The following is a 16,511-nucleotide window of genomic DNA, read 5'->3' as shown; positions in this document are numbered from 1 at the left end:
TCTGTTATATGAAGATTGAGTCATTCTGGTTGCCCCTGCTATAAATACAACCCTTATTACAAGGTTTTAAAGTTGGCTTTTTTTTTTTAAAGCCGAATTAGTCACTTTTCAAAGAGAATAACAAAAGAAGAGATAATCTATAAAATCTATATAAAATCTATAGGCAAGGCAAGGCAGCTTTATTTGTATAGCACATTTCAGCAACAGGGCAATTCAAAGTGCTTTACATAAACATACAAGAACATTGCGACAAAGTGCAAAAGAACATTAAGACATAATTAAAACAGTTATAAAAGCATAAAAAAATTAAAATAAAAGCTAGGATAGAAGCTAAAATAGAGTATAACACACAAGAGTAAAAGCTCTAGTGCAGTATATAAGATCATTATCTGGTTTAATAAAAGGCAGCAGCAAACAGGAACGTTTTAAGATTTGATTTAAAAGAACTCAGAGTTGGAGTTGGTCCTGCAGGTTTCTGGGAGCTTGTTCCAAATATTTGGTGCATAAAAACTGAACGCTGCTTCTGCATGTTTAGTTCTGACTCTGGGAACACTAAGCAGACCTGATCCAGATGGCCTGAGAGGTCTGGATGGTTCATAACAGAGCAGAAGATCAGAAATGTATTTTACCCCTAAACCCTAAATCTATAGGCAGGTGTGTGTGAAGATAAATGTTCTCAGTGAGTGCAATATTTCTGTTGCCCTTGGATGTTCTGGACTGGGTGGTGGTGGAGTGGTAATAAAGATTGATGTCTCTCATCATTATTATGTCCCCCAGCAAAGACAAGAACACAGCATTCATCATTCTCTTAAAACTCAGGATGTACTTTCTTTCACAACTTCCCCCCGGAGCCTTGAAAGCCTATAATAAGACACCTTTTTTTTTTTGAACATTTCAAATAAATGCTCAAGTTTTTTGATTGATAGTATACATTCATTTTGCGCTCGCACTGTTTCATATAACAATGAGACAGAGGCAGGAAGTGTTATTGATTTATCTGAGATGTGATTCAGTCCAAAAGGGAGCGAACAAAAGTTGACAAAAAATATACTTTTTCTCATCTCCTCTAACATTTGTTGCATATAATGCTTCTCTATGTGAACCTATCCTGCTGCAAAGTGCTTCATCTTACACTGGAGCGTTGCACAATCAGAGGAGCCCTGCTTCTAAACAAGCTGCAATGTAATATAATCACTGACCTCCAAAATCATAAATTCAAATTATGCATTCATTGTGTTTATGTATCGCCTGTGATTTCAATACCCATCACTTTGGGTAATTTATGGGGATGTTTAAACGGATGCTGCACACACAGGCAATAACTACTCACTACTCATCCGAGTATCTTGGTTTTAAAGTGGCAGTAAGCAGAATGTTATTGGCATCATTGGGCAAAAAATCCATAATAATCTTTCAGCATATTGTAATTCAAGTGTTCTGAGAGATAACTAGACTTCTGCACCTCCTCATGGCTCTGTTTTCAGGCTTTAAAAAATCCCGTGACGGGAGACTTTGGCCAATCACAGGTCATTTCAGAGAGAGACAGCGTTCCTATTGGCTGTTCATTCAAAGGAGGCAGCTATCAATCACTTGTAAACTCCAATCAAACGGTGAAACTAGGGAGCACTGATCAAATATGAATCAATATTCTGTTATGTAATGCATATTTCTCACATAAAATGTTTTCAGAAACATCTTGTAGTGTACTGTTTAGCTGTAAGATGAGAAAGTTTGCTCCGGCTGGTGGGCAGGGCTTGGTATTTCCTCAACTGTTTTCAACATGGCTGCCGGGTCACAAACGTTCTCATTTTACAGCTAAACAGTACACTACAAGATGTTTCTGAAAACATTTTACACGAGAAATAGGCATTACAGTAACAGAATATTGATTCATATTTGATCAGCTTTGCCTAGTTTGACCGTTTGATCGGAGTTTGCGAGTGACTGACAGCTGCTCAGAGACGGCAAGGCTCCAGATCAGCTCTGATTGGTTGTTTTCCTCCGGTCTGTGAAATCTTGCAGATGCCGTTAGGAGCACCGGAGGACACCGGAGAAAACAGAGGCACATGTTTTTTTTCAGATTACCTGTCAGGATATAGTGACCGTTTTATAAAAATAACTTTTTCTAATCATATTTGCTCCATTTCTACCCACTGCTGCTTTAAACAATGTCCTTCTTAATCAAAATTCTAATTATGCATTCATTGTATTTATGTATTGCCCCTGATTTCAATACCCATCGCTTTGGGTAATTTATTGGAATGTTTAAACGGATGCTGCACACTCAGTCAATAACTACCCACCAGAGCATCTTGGTTTTAAAAGCGAATGTGTGCTTTTCTGTTTACAATATAAAACAAGTTGTTATGTCCAACTTTCAGCACCCTTGATTTGAGAATAGCCCATTTGCTACTTTGAATACTTCACAAATTGGCCCAAATTCCCCATCCTGACTTTGCATCAGCAATGTTTACAGCTACCCTGTCAAACATAAGATCATGATTTAAAAAAAAAAAAAAAAAAAATGCAAATGAAATATTCATGTAGAAGAATTGGACTGAAGTTTGAGCCGGCTTAGCACAGCTGTGCATTGAGGCTATCTTCTGACAAGACGAAGAGGAGATAAGAGGGAGATGAGAACGCAGCGTCGGGGAGACGGGGAGAAGATGGAAAGCCGATAATAAAGGAGAGTAAAAGGATGATTATGGAAATTGATGGGGGTCATCACGGAGAGTGGATGGAGTGGCAGAAGTGGATATATGAGTTTTGAGTTCATAAAGAGATCACAGAGACCAAAGCTAAAAGTATCACGGACGGTATTGAAGGCATATGGCGTGCTGCAGCTGAGAGGCAGAGCCAAAAAGAATTCATGCACACCCACACGCGACATATACACACAGGCAACAGAGTGTGTAACAATACAATGAATGCAAATACATGTAATCCCACATGAGCACATGCATACTGATGAATACATACTTTGTGTACAGTATCACACACACACATATGCACACAGTTCCTCAATCATTCATCAAGGCCTGCTTCTTATGCCGTGATGAGCCCTCTTCCCCTTCACCCTCTCCACCTCTATACCTCCACACTCTGAATGGATGACCTTTGAGACAAATAGAAATGCAGGCTGTGAAGATTGCCTCAATCGCATCTATTGTCAAAAGGCCAAGCCCAGATGAAAGCCAGCCAAAATGAGTGCTGTTGCCAGGCAGGGCAGCTCCGCTTTTCCTCCGTCTCCAGAGGCAGACTTGAATGTTTGTGTTTTGCTTTGTCTTTCTTCTCTGCTTTTTTTTTCTTTTCCCCCTCCCTTGAACATTATACAGACTCGCCGAGTTCATGCTCGGCATTCTTAGGTGTCGGCACTTCTTTACTTTGCCAAAGGCCAGTCGTGCAAAAAAGTTCAAGATGCCTCATGGCATGAAACACTCTTTGCACCTCTGTCATCTCTCTCTGCTTTGACCGCCTGCGTGAGAGAGTTAGAGAGTGAAAGAGGCGTCACAACTGGTCAAGAAGATTATGTCTCATTATGCCCTTTTCTTTTACTCTTTTTGCCAAAAGTGATGCAATTGAATGGTGCAGTCAGCCAGTGGGATACTCAGGCTGTCTGAAGGGCAGGGGCGAAAAAATAAGAAGGGCACCATCTGCATGCAGTGGGGCACCAGTGCACAAAAAGTTATGTAGGGCAGCCTATATGGCACTGCATCATGTTTTCTCCATTTTAAGGCCACCATAGAGGGAACTTCATCCCATTTTCTTTACTGGAAGAGCACTCTGGAGGGCACTTTATCATGTTTTCTCCACTTGAAGGGCACCCTAGAGGACACTTTATCATGTTTTCTCCACATGAAGGGCAGCCTAGAGGACACTTTATCATGTTGTCTCCACTGGAAGGGCATCCTAGAAGGCACTTTTTCATGTTTTCTCCACTGGAAGGGCACCCTAGAGGACACTTTATCATGTTTTCTCCACTTGAATGGCACCCTAGAGGACACATTATCATGTTTTCTCCACTTGAAGGGCACCAAGGGGGATGGTTGCCCTTCCTTTCCCACCCCTACCCCCCGAGTCCACCAGTGCAACTGGCGAACCCTGAAAGCTGCAGACAGCTTCAGTATCATCCAGGTGCAGTATTGACTGACTTCAGTAATTTGTCTCAAGATGCACAATAATCTCAAATCTCTCAGTCAATTGTGCTCGTTGTTATGTAAGCAGCATGTGGGACAAAGCAAAGAATCCTCCGTGAATACACCGTCTCTCTGAAAAAAACAAAGATGCTGTACACTTTTTAGAGGCAGCCTCACAAACAGTATAATGCTGACGGTACGCGGATTGCACAGTGGGAAGAAATCTCATGTTGTAATTTGTTTTTAAGGCACAGACTGCGGTGTGAAGGATGTCTGAGAAGCAGGCACACCATGTTCCCAGATACCTGATATCCGTGCAACACAGCAGTGGCAGCTGTTGCATTGTGAATGAAAGCAGAAAAAAAAAATCATGAATGAGAATTATAGATCCATGTTTTATCTATACCCACCTTTTCCTTTTGAGTGTCATTAGTGGGGACTGGAGCCCCTTTCCCAGCATGCAATGGGTGGAAGGCAGGAAAACACTACATTGATTGCCAATCCATCACAGGAGTAACACGCTGAGTCAAGCGCATTCACACAGAGTCTCAAGTTCACCAGCTTCCTGTCTCGTAAACTACAGAAAAAACATTTGAAACCATGAAGTTGTTGTTTTTTTTGGGCAATATTGAGTTGATATTGTCCTTTAATTCACTTGGCATCGCTCCCCTTCAAAATACCTTGTGCATCATTTACATGTACAACCTAACGGGGGGAATCCATTCTGTACATTCTAATAAAAAGCATGGCAGAGCAGGATGTTCGCTCATTGCGAGCGCAGCAAGCTTTAAAGACTCCACAGAGTCCGTCTGTGTGATCCAGTGCAATAGAATGATTAGCCAATGCCTGGGGAATCGCCACCGTGCACGCCGATCTGCGTCGCAATCATTAACAGAAATGAGAGCACTTAAAGAAAAGCACTTAACGTTCCAACGAGGTGCGGCGTCCAACTGTTATGAACTATTTATTTACCTGCAGGAGAGTTAAGACAGTCTGTTGCAAATACTCTCTGACTAGCTGCACGACACCGTAATAAATTGTAAAGGTCAAGTTTAAAAGAATTCCTCGTTTCATTAAGACAAATACGCATTCACGTTTGAAGAGGTTTCTATGACAACAGAGTTTGGTGACATCTTGAGTGCAGGTCTTTTAGTGATAAGTCACAAAAACATGAGTAATGACCTGAGTTAAGTTCTACTTGATGATGCGGGGTCTTTCACCGAGTGCACAGGGGGTTACCCGCGTGGCCTCATCAGTGACACATCATTTCACACTGAGCATGCCTCATTTCTCCAACAGCCAATGGGACACACAGAGAGGCAGTTAATGTGAACATGACCCACTCAGACCCAGACTCAACACGTGTGTGGATGATACTCCACAACATCTTAATCTTGACTTTGATGGAAGGCGTGCCGGCACGGGGTCGACAACGGGCGTCACCTCGTACGATGGGACAGTTAATCTTGATAACGTCATGGATGATCCACCGATTATATATAGCTATTCACACAGCCAAGCTCAGACTCTCATTTTAAAGAAAATCGCTTGTTGTGATAGAATATAAAATAATATGTTTTGAAACAGAATATGCCGTGATCTATCATCCCGGAGATCAGAGAGCTTTTGCTCAATTTATAAGGCTGCATCTGCCTCAGGATGCTATTGCATTCATTGCATACGTCTGTCATTTTCCAAAGCATATGAAAAGTTATTTCTCCCTAAGAGTGCTGTGAGCTGCAGAGACAATGACAGTTTCGATTGAAAATTTCTTTTCATTTTTTCATTTGATTGCAAAAATGCTTTCATCTACCAACATCTCCAAGAAGGGAACAAAGCAATAATCCTGTCAATGAAGGCTTCAATTCTTTTTTTTACAATTTAAATAAGAAATGAACGAGAGTGTAACAGTGTTTTTGACAAAAAAGTCCTTGCATCTTTATCTTACCCGAAATAATTTCAAATAATGATACAGTCACAGAATCGTATCATTCAGATTTTTTAATCAGACTTTTAATCACAATAATTACGCCCTGAAATTATACAATAATAACGCGATTATGAACTGAAAAGAGACTCATGTTGCATCTGAGGGCATAAAGAGGGACTTAAACTTAAATAAGGAAACTTTTGTCTGACAGCAACCCTCAAAACAATAACAGCATAGAAAATTGCCAGTTCAACACATTCATCAAGATTGATTCTGACCTGTCGACATAGCTAAGAGTGCAGTGATGCTTCAAATCCTATTGGCAGGCTGCATGAAAAGTTTGCGAGAAAGTTTCAATTGATCGAGGAAGAGCAAGAAGAGAGAAATAAGGAGGAGTGGTGCAAACCTGAGCTCAACAGAGATATCAACTGTCTGCAGGCAGAATGTCAGATTCTGAAAAGTTGGCATGCATTTCTACCTCTTCAGAATAACAGCTGTCTTATCAACACGTCTGTGGTTGGAACAGCCTCGGTCTGTGTGATGTCTTTTGAGGCCATTGAGAAGAAATGTAGTGCGTAGAAAACACTTGAACTTGGTCTGACATTATCCCCGCGGGAGAGAGGAAAAAAAATATATGACTCACGTGTTGAAAATTGAAGCAAGCCTCTCAATTTCCCAGATGCCTCAGCTTGACAAATGACCCTTCTTTCACTTTCCCGAGTAGCCAACGTGGGATGTCTCAGTTCAGAAGACAACAGATTTATGTGATATTGCTTCAATGACAGCCCTGAAACCTCGGTGGCGAAATTACGGCGGCAGCATCCAAAACAAGAGAGGCAGACATGAGAGACGCCTCGCTGCCTTCATTCTGCTGTGGTCACAAAGTTTGTCTCTCTCAATTCTTTGAGAGTTTACACAGGGGTTGTGCATGGATGATGAAACCTGTCATATATGTTTCACAAAAGCTGTCAGATATTTTGACTGAATTCTAACTGCATTTGCCTCACTCTCAACTTGAATTTATTTTACTACAAGCTTTGTGCTATATGAAGACTAAATGAATGCTTGTAGTTTTTTGTTTTAAAGGTACAGTGTGTAGGATTTGAAGTCATGTAGTGGTGTGGTTGCAGATTGCAACCAATTGAGTACCCCTCCACTCACTACTTCCGCTACTTTCCAAGACTGCACTAACGTGAGCTGCCGAGTGCAAAACCGTGGTAACGCCGTTTGCCTCACTCTGAGGTCATCCTTACCATAATAGCACTACTTTGGGAGCAACGGAAGTCAGATGGTGGGTGGCGGTACCACGGTTTTGCACTCTGCAGCTCACGTTACCGCAGTTTCACAAGCGTGTCGGAGAACTATGATGGCTATCAGGTACTGTAAAAATGTGAAAGGCTCTCTAGATCAGAGTTTGATTTCTGGGCTACTGTAGAAACATGGCGGAGCAACATGGCAGACTCAGTGAAGATGACCCGCTCCCTATGTAGATATGAAGGGCTCATTCTAATCTAATGAAAACACAACGATTCTTAGTTTCAGGTGATTATACACTAATATTATGTTCCATTTCTACTAATACATCCCCCACACTGTTCCTTTAATACTCTATCTTTGTCTCTGTCTTTATCATGTGCAAATACATTAAATTAAAGACCAACTCTGGTGTATTTTCTGCCTTAAGAGCACTCTGTAAAGGTGGTTCAATACCAAGTGGCCCCTTGGTCAGGACTATGTATCTCTGTGCTCTGCACCGTGTCCAATCGATTCTCCTCCTGGTTGCCCTCGATCGGTCATCTGACAGAACACAGTTCACACCTCCGAAATAACGTTAAACTTAGCAGGACTCTCCAGTGAGTATGGGGGGAGGATGGGATGAGGTGGAGGGAGGGGGAGGGGGAGATGGAAGATGGGCAAAAGGGACACAGGAAGGGGGAGAGAGAGGTGGTGATGTCATGTTAACCGTGCCTCCAACAGAAGGACACAGTACAGACATATAGAAATCTTAAACACACATCTTTTTCTTTCAATGAATGTGTAGAGAGACAATGTTGTTAGTCAGCACATACAATTTAGCTGAGTAGAGCAGAGGTTTGACTGATATTTGTTGTACTGAGATGTCAGGATAGCTGTTTCCTGTTTCCACTCTTTGTGGCCAAGCTTACTTCCTCCTAGTTTTAGAATAGTATCAATCTTCTCATGTAAGCTAACTCTTGGCAAGAAAGCAAATGGACATATTTCCAAAGTGTTATTCTATTCCTTTAAAGGTTATAAATTCAAAATTCAGAGCATATCTGAAGTAAGACCGCAGTATAGAGTGCTCCAGGGATGACGTATTTTTGTAGGACAACCAGAAAGTTAGCATCGCCCCGGTTCCCTCGACAAAAAGCCAATGGGATTTTTCCATTGGGATTTGGATTATTGCTGAAAATATAGTCTGTGGCAAACAAAAGTTTATGATACTTACATGTTTTGTTCAGCAAGATAATCTTCACAAATGAACCCCACTTGAAGTGTAAATGCAATCGCCAGAAGTAAAAAGCTAAAGGCTTTAAACAAACTACACCGCGGTCACATGAGCGTGAGTATACACAACAAGGCTGTAAAGGCGGGCGTGTCGGCGTGACGACATTTAGTAGTCTCATTTAGCCACTTAGCAACCGCCTTTTTTAAAGTTCATGAGTTCACGACACATGTTAAGTGTACCAGTAAGCCATGTCAGTGGTCAGTACCAGAGTCCTGGAACTGGCTCACCTAAATGGACTGCAGCCATCAGTAACAAGTTACCCCTTATATAACCCAACATTTACTTATGAAAATGCATTTCTATAGTATGTCGACTTTGTTGATCTTTGAGGAAAACATTTCTGTGCATTAGTTAATAATGAGCTGTCTGTGAAGTCCAAAGAGGTTTAAAGAATGCTGCTGCAGCAGAGATAGCTGGAGATTAACACGCCGCAGTCTCCCATGAACATTAACTGGAACGGGACAGCAATCGGTAAATTATTTCTAAATAGACAAATTAAAATGAAACACAGATCAGAAGGATATACTGAGCCAAATTAGTCCCAAATCATCATCACACCCTGCATGCAACGAGGCGATGATTGATGCGGGGAATTAAGTGGAATGGCATCGCCCTTGTTGGCTCAAGTGATCAAATCATTCCCGCCTGTTGTTGGAAGCTAAATCACAATAAAACTGCCAAGCACCGGTTCTATTGAATGTAGGCAAACAACTCTCTGAATGTATCCTCACAAGACAAACACAGTCAGATCAAACATACTGTCATTTGTGACACAGCTGTGTTTGTCTTTGATAGGCTTTTTTTTTTTTATATTAAGCTCTCACTAGCTGATAATGTACTGACACAATAGCTCATTCAGGCATGAGGAAATTAAAGTAATATCGGAACCATCGAGTTTACTGCCACCAAAGAAAAGTGTCTGGGAGGACAGCAGGGGTAATGGCTCCTAATACACCAGTAAGTCTCATCTCTCCGTCTCTGGGTCTGGGCTGCCTGCTGCTCTTATCTTAACAGGCGCATCATCCTCTGGACAATTGCTGCATGCGATTGTGGCTCAGGGCCTTAAAGTGACTCCTGCTGCTGCAACTATCGCTGTCAATAACAAAGCTGCACACCCCAAACTGCTGCTTTGTATGTCAAGTGAACATCTAAATCAAGAGTATTTGGAATTTAAAAGACAATCTATTATGCTTTTATGCTTTTGTGCTTTTTCCTCTTTCCTTTAGTGTGTTATATAGTTTTTTTTTTGCATGTAAAAGGTCCACGCCAAAGGGAATTACTCTCCCCAACAGAAACACTGCTCCTGAACTGCCTGAAACGCCTTGCTTGTAGTCCTGTCTTTTCTTCCGTAACGTGGTGATGTCACCAAGTAACACAGTGCATAACGATAACCCGTTCTCACTCCCAACTTGTCAAATACCGCCGTTTGGTAAGTGCCCCTCGGCATCGGAAACCGACGCACAGACGCACCCTTTAGCAGCAGTATGTGACAAACCGGGCTTTCAACTAACTCCAGTGTGAACCCATCCGCGACATTATTCAACAGTCGAATCAAGTGACGTACTATTAATAGCGTGAGAGTCTGCTCAGGGCTGGTAGGTGGGAGGGGTGGTGGATGCGCCAAATAAACACAAGAATTTCAACCAGGAGACCGGTGTTTGTGTCCTGTGTGAAGCTAAAAGTAACGTTGACTTATTTTGTCATGTCATTCTTTAGTCACGTGACTCGTCAGTATGGTCAGTCCTGTGAGTCACGTGAGTTATTAGTCATGTGAGTCACTAGTCAGTGGCATTAACGTCAACCACGACCGTTTCCTAACCCTAACTAAGTGGTTTGGTTGCCTAAACCTAACTTCCTGTGAAAACGGAAGTATATTTTAAAAGGACACTATGCACGTAACGAGCGTACATTGACCTCCGATGCCGAGGAGCACTGACCAAGCAGCGATATTTGACGAGTTGAGAGTGAAAATGTGTTGATAACGGCTAGTTTAGCACGCCCTCAAACACAGCTAGTTAGAGCGGAGCTGGAGCGGAGTCCGAAGAGTTTGGTTCGGTTGACCAATCACAACAGAGGGGGCCAGCTGACCAATCAGAGCAGGGGGGCAAGACCTAAAACGGAGCGTTTCAGACAGAGGGTGAAAAGAGGTGCTGCAGCACAGCTGATATGAGAAAAATAAAGTGGTTTTTGAACATTAAAGCATGTAAACATGTTCTAGTAGAAACCCCAAATACAAGTATGCACCTGAAAATAAGCATAATAGGTCCTCTTTAATAAAGATGTGTAAACGACTGGGACGATGTGGGGAAACGGCCTCAACTGGACCTGGAGAGCTGAGAGAGGAGGTGTTATCGGAGCAATTTGTCTCCCTTGTCATCTCTTTACTGGAGCTCAAAATATTGTTTATAGCTCTCTCACCAACCAACGCACTCCTCGGCAACTTTGATTGATGTATGAGGCGTCACCATGGCAACCGGCGTGTGGGAATGATAAGTGACTTTGGCAGGAGAGTATCTCCTTCTGGATTATTAAGACCACCTAAGGGCTGTGTGTGTGTGAGCGTTCGCCTCCTTTGTATATACGAGCTGTTCTTGGCTAAAACACTCTCGCCTGCTGTCGCCTCCCACTCGAAGGGGTTAATCGGGTTAAAAAGTGTCATGATTGAGCAGCTGACAAGAACACATATAACGCCGCAGGTATGGAGTTTAACCAGTACTCATGGAGGGGCTGTACACTGGTGGCTTGAGCTCATACTCTGTGATGCGTTGTGACAGGCGAGCGATGGAAAAGTGCTGTGAGAAATAAAGACTCAACAGAGTGAGAGGATCAAATGGAGAAAAATTTGTGAAGTTATGCTCGCCAGCAGCAGCGGTTTAAAATGCAATTAGGTCCCCACCAAGATACAAAATGACTCCAGTGTTTGGTGACTGGTTAGCGCCACTCAGTATGACTCTTGGTAATGGAAAGACCTGTCACATCTTGAGCTCAGCCCCTTCATTTTCAGTCTTCTCAAAGCACAAGTGTTACCTCACTGCATCCTGCACTTACAGCACCCAGTTGGCTCCAGAAGGCACAGATGATGTCTTTGTATGCAGCATCCAGTAGAACCACTACGCACTCTACTGGTCAAAAGACAAAAATGCAGGTGTTAGGCACATTCAAGGCAATATTTCTACTGAAGCGTTGCCTGGCAATGAAGTAAATACGTGTGCACAAGCTCCCATGTTGCCTTAATTAAAACACAAACCTTGTGGGGATGTTAGCACAGAGAGGAGTTTTTTGTACAAACTGACTGAGGATATAGAGTTTAAAAAACAAACTGAAAGACACAACATACGATTACAATGTCATTTATTTGTTCTACTTAATAAGACCTCAAAAACCAAAATTGAGGGAATTAATTTGCAATATAAATAGGCATAGCAGGATAAAACATAACAGGATTAATGTTGACTGACACTATGTGCTATATGATTCGTGTTTAAAGCAGCAGTCGGTAGAATTGGAGGAAATATGATTAAAAAAAGTTATTTTTTATAAAACAGTCACTATATCCTGACAGTAGTGCATGAGACAGGTAATCTGATAAAAATCATGTGCCTCTGTGTCCTCCGGTGCTCCTAATGACATCTGCAGGATTTCACAGACTGGAGGAAAACAACCAATCAGAGCCGAGCTGGAGCCTTGCCGTCTCTGAGCAGCTGTCAATCACTCGCAAACTCCAATCAAATGGTCAAACTAAGCAGTGCTGATCAAATATGAATCAATATTCTGTTACTGGAATGCCTTTTTCTCGCCTCAAATGTTTTCAGAAACATCTTGTAGTGTACTGTTTAGCTGTAAAATGAGAAAGTTTGTGACCCGGCAGCCATGTTGAGATCAGTTGAGGAAATACCAAGCACCGCCCACCAGCCGGAGCAAACTTTCTCATTTTACAGCTAAACAAGATGTTTCTGAAAACACTTTATGTGAGAAATAAGCATTACAGTTACAGAATATTGATTCATATTTGATCAGCGCTGCCTAGTTTGACCGTTTGATCGAAGCTTGCGAATGATTGACAGCTCCGTTGAATGAACAGCCAATAGGAACGCTCTCTCTCTGAAATGACCTGTGATTGAACAAAGTCTCCCGTCAGCGGCTAGATTTTCTAAAGCCTGAAAGCAGAGCCATGAGGAGGTGCAGAAGTCTAGTTTTCTCTTAGAACGCTTGACTTACAATATGCTGAAAGGTTATTATGGAATCTTTGCCAAGAGCAAGGTTTCTACCTTTGTATTGTGGCTCCTACAACACAAAGGTATAAAACTCATTTGAATTTATTCTTTTACTGACACCTACAAATGTGTCAGCTTCAGGAGGCATTTAGAGGCATTCCCTTTCTTAAATATGCATCTCCCTTTTGAGAACTTGACTCCTTTGCTGCAGGAAAAATCGGCGTCGCATTATTTGGATTGTGAAAAATGAAGAGAAGTGTTGCTTTTGTTACTTTTGACACCCCTGTGGTAATCCATTTATAATGTAAAAATGATAAATCATTCATCATCTGCATGTATATCCTGCGGCGGTGTCCAATTTATCTGTAGTGCAATGTGCAGCCCACACTGAGCGTGCCTGTGGCACAGTTTATGTAAATAGATGGAGCACGTGAACTGCAGGAAGGGCAGTGGAAATCCTCCCTACTAGACGACATGTCAGCCCACTGTAGCTGATAAATCACTCTCCTACTGTTCCCAAGTGTATTTGTTTCACAGTCCGTGCACTTTCAATGGTGCTGCTTGACAACTGCAGCCGAGGTTAATGTTTTCTGAATGAAAGATTAAGGGAATTTTGACGTAACAGAATAGGGGAAGAATGATCACATGGCACATGGCTTGACAAAAGAGAGTTAAAGGGGACATATCATGCTAATTTTCAGGTTCATACTTGTATTTTGGGTTTCTACTAGAACATGTTTACATGCTTTAATGTTCAAAAAACACATTATTTTAAGCATACTGTCTGTCTGAATATACCTGTATTCACCCTCTGTCTGAAACGCTCCGTTTTAGCGCCTGTCTCTTTAAAAATGCCAGTCTGCTCTGATTGGTCAGCATTTAAGGTCCTCCACATCTGCACCAAAGAACATACTGTATATTGCCAAGATGTGAAAGTCAATTGTTTGTTCCATTGCAACATCAGCGCCCAGCAGCAAAGCTACGCTTCCCCCATTTTGGACTGAAAGCAACTACCGGATGGCAGTAATACGTCCGCCTAAAAAGTGCCGTATAAAAGTAAAACTAAATTATATCTATTCTATTGTCATATTCTACTGAAGTGGCCTTTGTTGAACAATGAAGTATTATAAAACTAATACGCAGCAGTTTCTTTGCTTCTATACTCTTTGGCATCACTGATGCTGGCATCGTATGAAACTAGAAAACCTAACCATGTCATACTAGTTCGTTGCGAAGGAGGCTAAACAACGCTCCAAAATTACCCTAAATTTTGGCGATGGGTTCTATGGGTACCCACGAGTCTCCCCTTTACAAGCATCCCCACTTTATGATAATCACATGCAGTTTGGGGCAAGTCATAGTCAAGTCAGCACACTGACACACTGACAGCTGTTGTTGCCTGTTGGGCTGCAGTTTGCCATGTTATGATTTGAGCATATGTTTTATGCTAATTGCAGTACCTGTGAGGGTTTCTAGACAATGTTTGTCATTGTTTTGTGTTGTTAATTGATTTCCAATAATAAATATATACATACATTTGCATAAAGCAGCATATTTGCCCACTCCCATGTTGATAAGAGTAGTAAATACTTGACAAATCTCCCTTTAAGGTACTGTACATTTTGAACAGATAAAAAAATGTGTGATTAATTTGCGATTAACTATGGACAATCATGCGATTAATTGTGATTAAATATTTTAATCGATTTGCAGCCCTATTCATATCACATGTAACTCAGACATGCTGACATGAACACATACTGTATTTCCCGCTGTAAGCCCTGATTTATAGTTTAGTCTAAGTGTCCAGTTTTTGCCCAGTGGAGCCTTTTTTAAAAGCGTTGCAAAATACATTCTGGGTGCCAGTAGATGAATTGAAAGCAGCTGCCTGCAAGAGACAGAGGCAAATAGTGGCACAGACAGGTAGGCAGAGAGCCACAGACACACACACATATTCCAGAGTCTGAGTCAGCGGTGGGCTCAGGATGAAAGGTGAGTCGGCATCACGCACTGCAGACTCACTCCGTGCCAAACACTGCGTGGACCTGCTGAACCTCGGCTGAAACTCATCCAGCCCAAACACACACAATGTAAAAGCATTAGGCACCGTCTGCCAATCAATAGAGAGCTGCCACCATTAAGACGTGTGACAACACAGTGTGAGGGATTTGGCATATTTTTGGATAACAACCCAAATCCGAAGCATCTCGGAGGCCTCGGCGTATTAATAAATGAATGAGTGACTGTGTTCCAACAACACGAGCATGCTAATGTCTTGTGTACAGTATTTTGTATGCATGATGGAATATGGGCACGCATGCATGACTCACACTGATATGATTCAAGTTTGTGTCACAGTGTGCCAGCCAGGAGTGGAACATAAACGCCGTGTTCCAAGCCTGAGAGCAACTGATGGGCTATCACTACCAGGATTTTAGTGAGCTTGTCATCCTGCGCGGGCCGAGTTCTCCGGTGATAAATATGATTATATCTCTCCATACTAAAAGCATATTTTCAGTGCGTTAGGTGTATTAAAATGTGTACTTTTGTAAGGTATCACATTATACTTGCAATGTATTTTTTTCATTATTGTTAAATTGAAATTCCAACATGTTCTCATCCCAACTCGTCATATGCTGACGCTTTGACAGACCCCTCGGCGTCACTCTTTTCGCTCGCAGTAAATACATGCTTAACGAGCCCTCGGCGTCACTTTTCGGTCGCAGTTAACACATGATTAATGTTATTAAGTAAACAAAATGCTTCAGGCAAAGAAAACACTAGTTGGGCTTAAAGCTGCTACGTTTGAACAGTGAAAATGATGCTGAACGTTGTGAACAGGGGACATTGAACGATCAGCTGATTGTAGCGTGACGCACGGGACACAAACAGCGGTCTCCTAAATGAAAGCCGCCGCACGGTGTGTGTCTTTTCGCTCCTTTTCGCTACATTACGCACTCCAGCTGCACTTTCCATGAGTGTTTAATATTGACGCAGATGGGTTTACATTGTAGTTAATGGAAAGCCCGGTGCAACTTATTCCGATGCCAAAGGGGGCCTGTAATTTTGTCTGTATTTTTAATTTATTGCAAGACAAAAGCCAGTACATTAACAGAACATGAGGACGACAAGAACAGTGAATACAGGCTGGTTAACACTGTTAGCTCTGTCAACACTGTTGCCGTTGTTTTCACCGTTAGCTGCGAGCCACGGCTGTGTCTAGAAGGTAACCCACAAGTTGTGAAAACTCTCAAGAGACTTGCTGCCCGACGAAAAATCCTAACCTTAACCATTCGAAGTCAATGCCAAACCGTAACCACCTGGCGAGAGTTTTGCAACTTGTGGATTACTTTCTAGACATGACCACGATCCGTCGGCTCAGCCATGGCCATGTTGAGAGCCATGCAGAGGCAATAGAAATGCTCCCAATCTCGCCCTTTAAGTATATGAAGGACATGAATACTACTACTACTCCACCACTGTCAACTAAGTATGTATGAAGCTGCATAGACCTGTTGAAAGAAATTGCATAATGGAGCTTTAAGTATAGTAATTATGCAGGATACTGGATAGTATTGTGCTTCTTTTTGTTGTAACTGTTGAAGTGGAGCTGAAAATAATTTGTTTTGGGCTGTAAAGTTGTTTAGATTTTCTATAAAAGTGGTTCCCAATGTGAAATCAACAGTCACTGCCAATCACCTCAC

Source organism: Sebastes umbrosus, chromosome 15, assembly GCF_015220745.1.
Source record: "Sebastes umbrosus isolate fSebUmb1 chromosome 15, fSebUmb1.pri, whole genome shotgun sequence".
Lineage (NCBI taxonomy): Eukaryota > Metazoa > Chordata > Actinopteri > Perciformes > Sebastidae > Sebastes > Sebastes umbrosus.
This window is presented reverse-complemented; position numbering follows the sequence as displayed.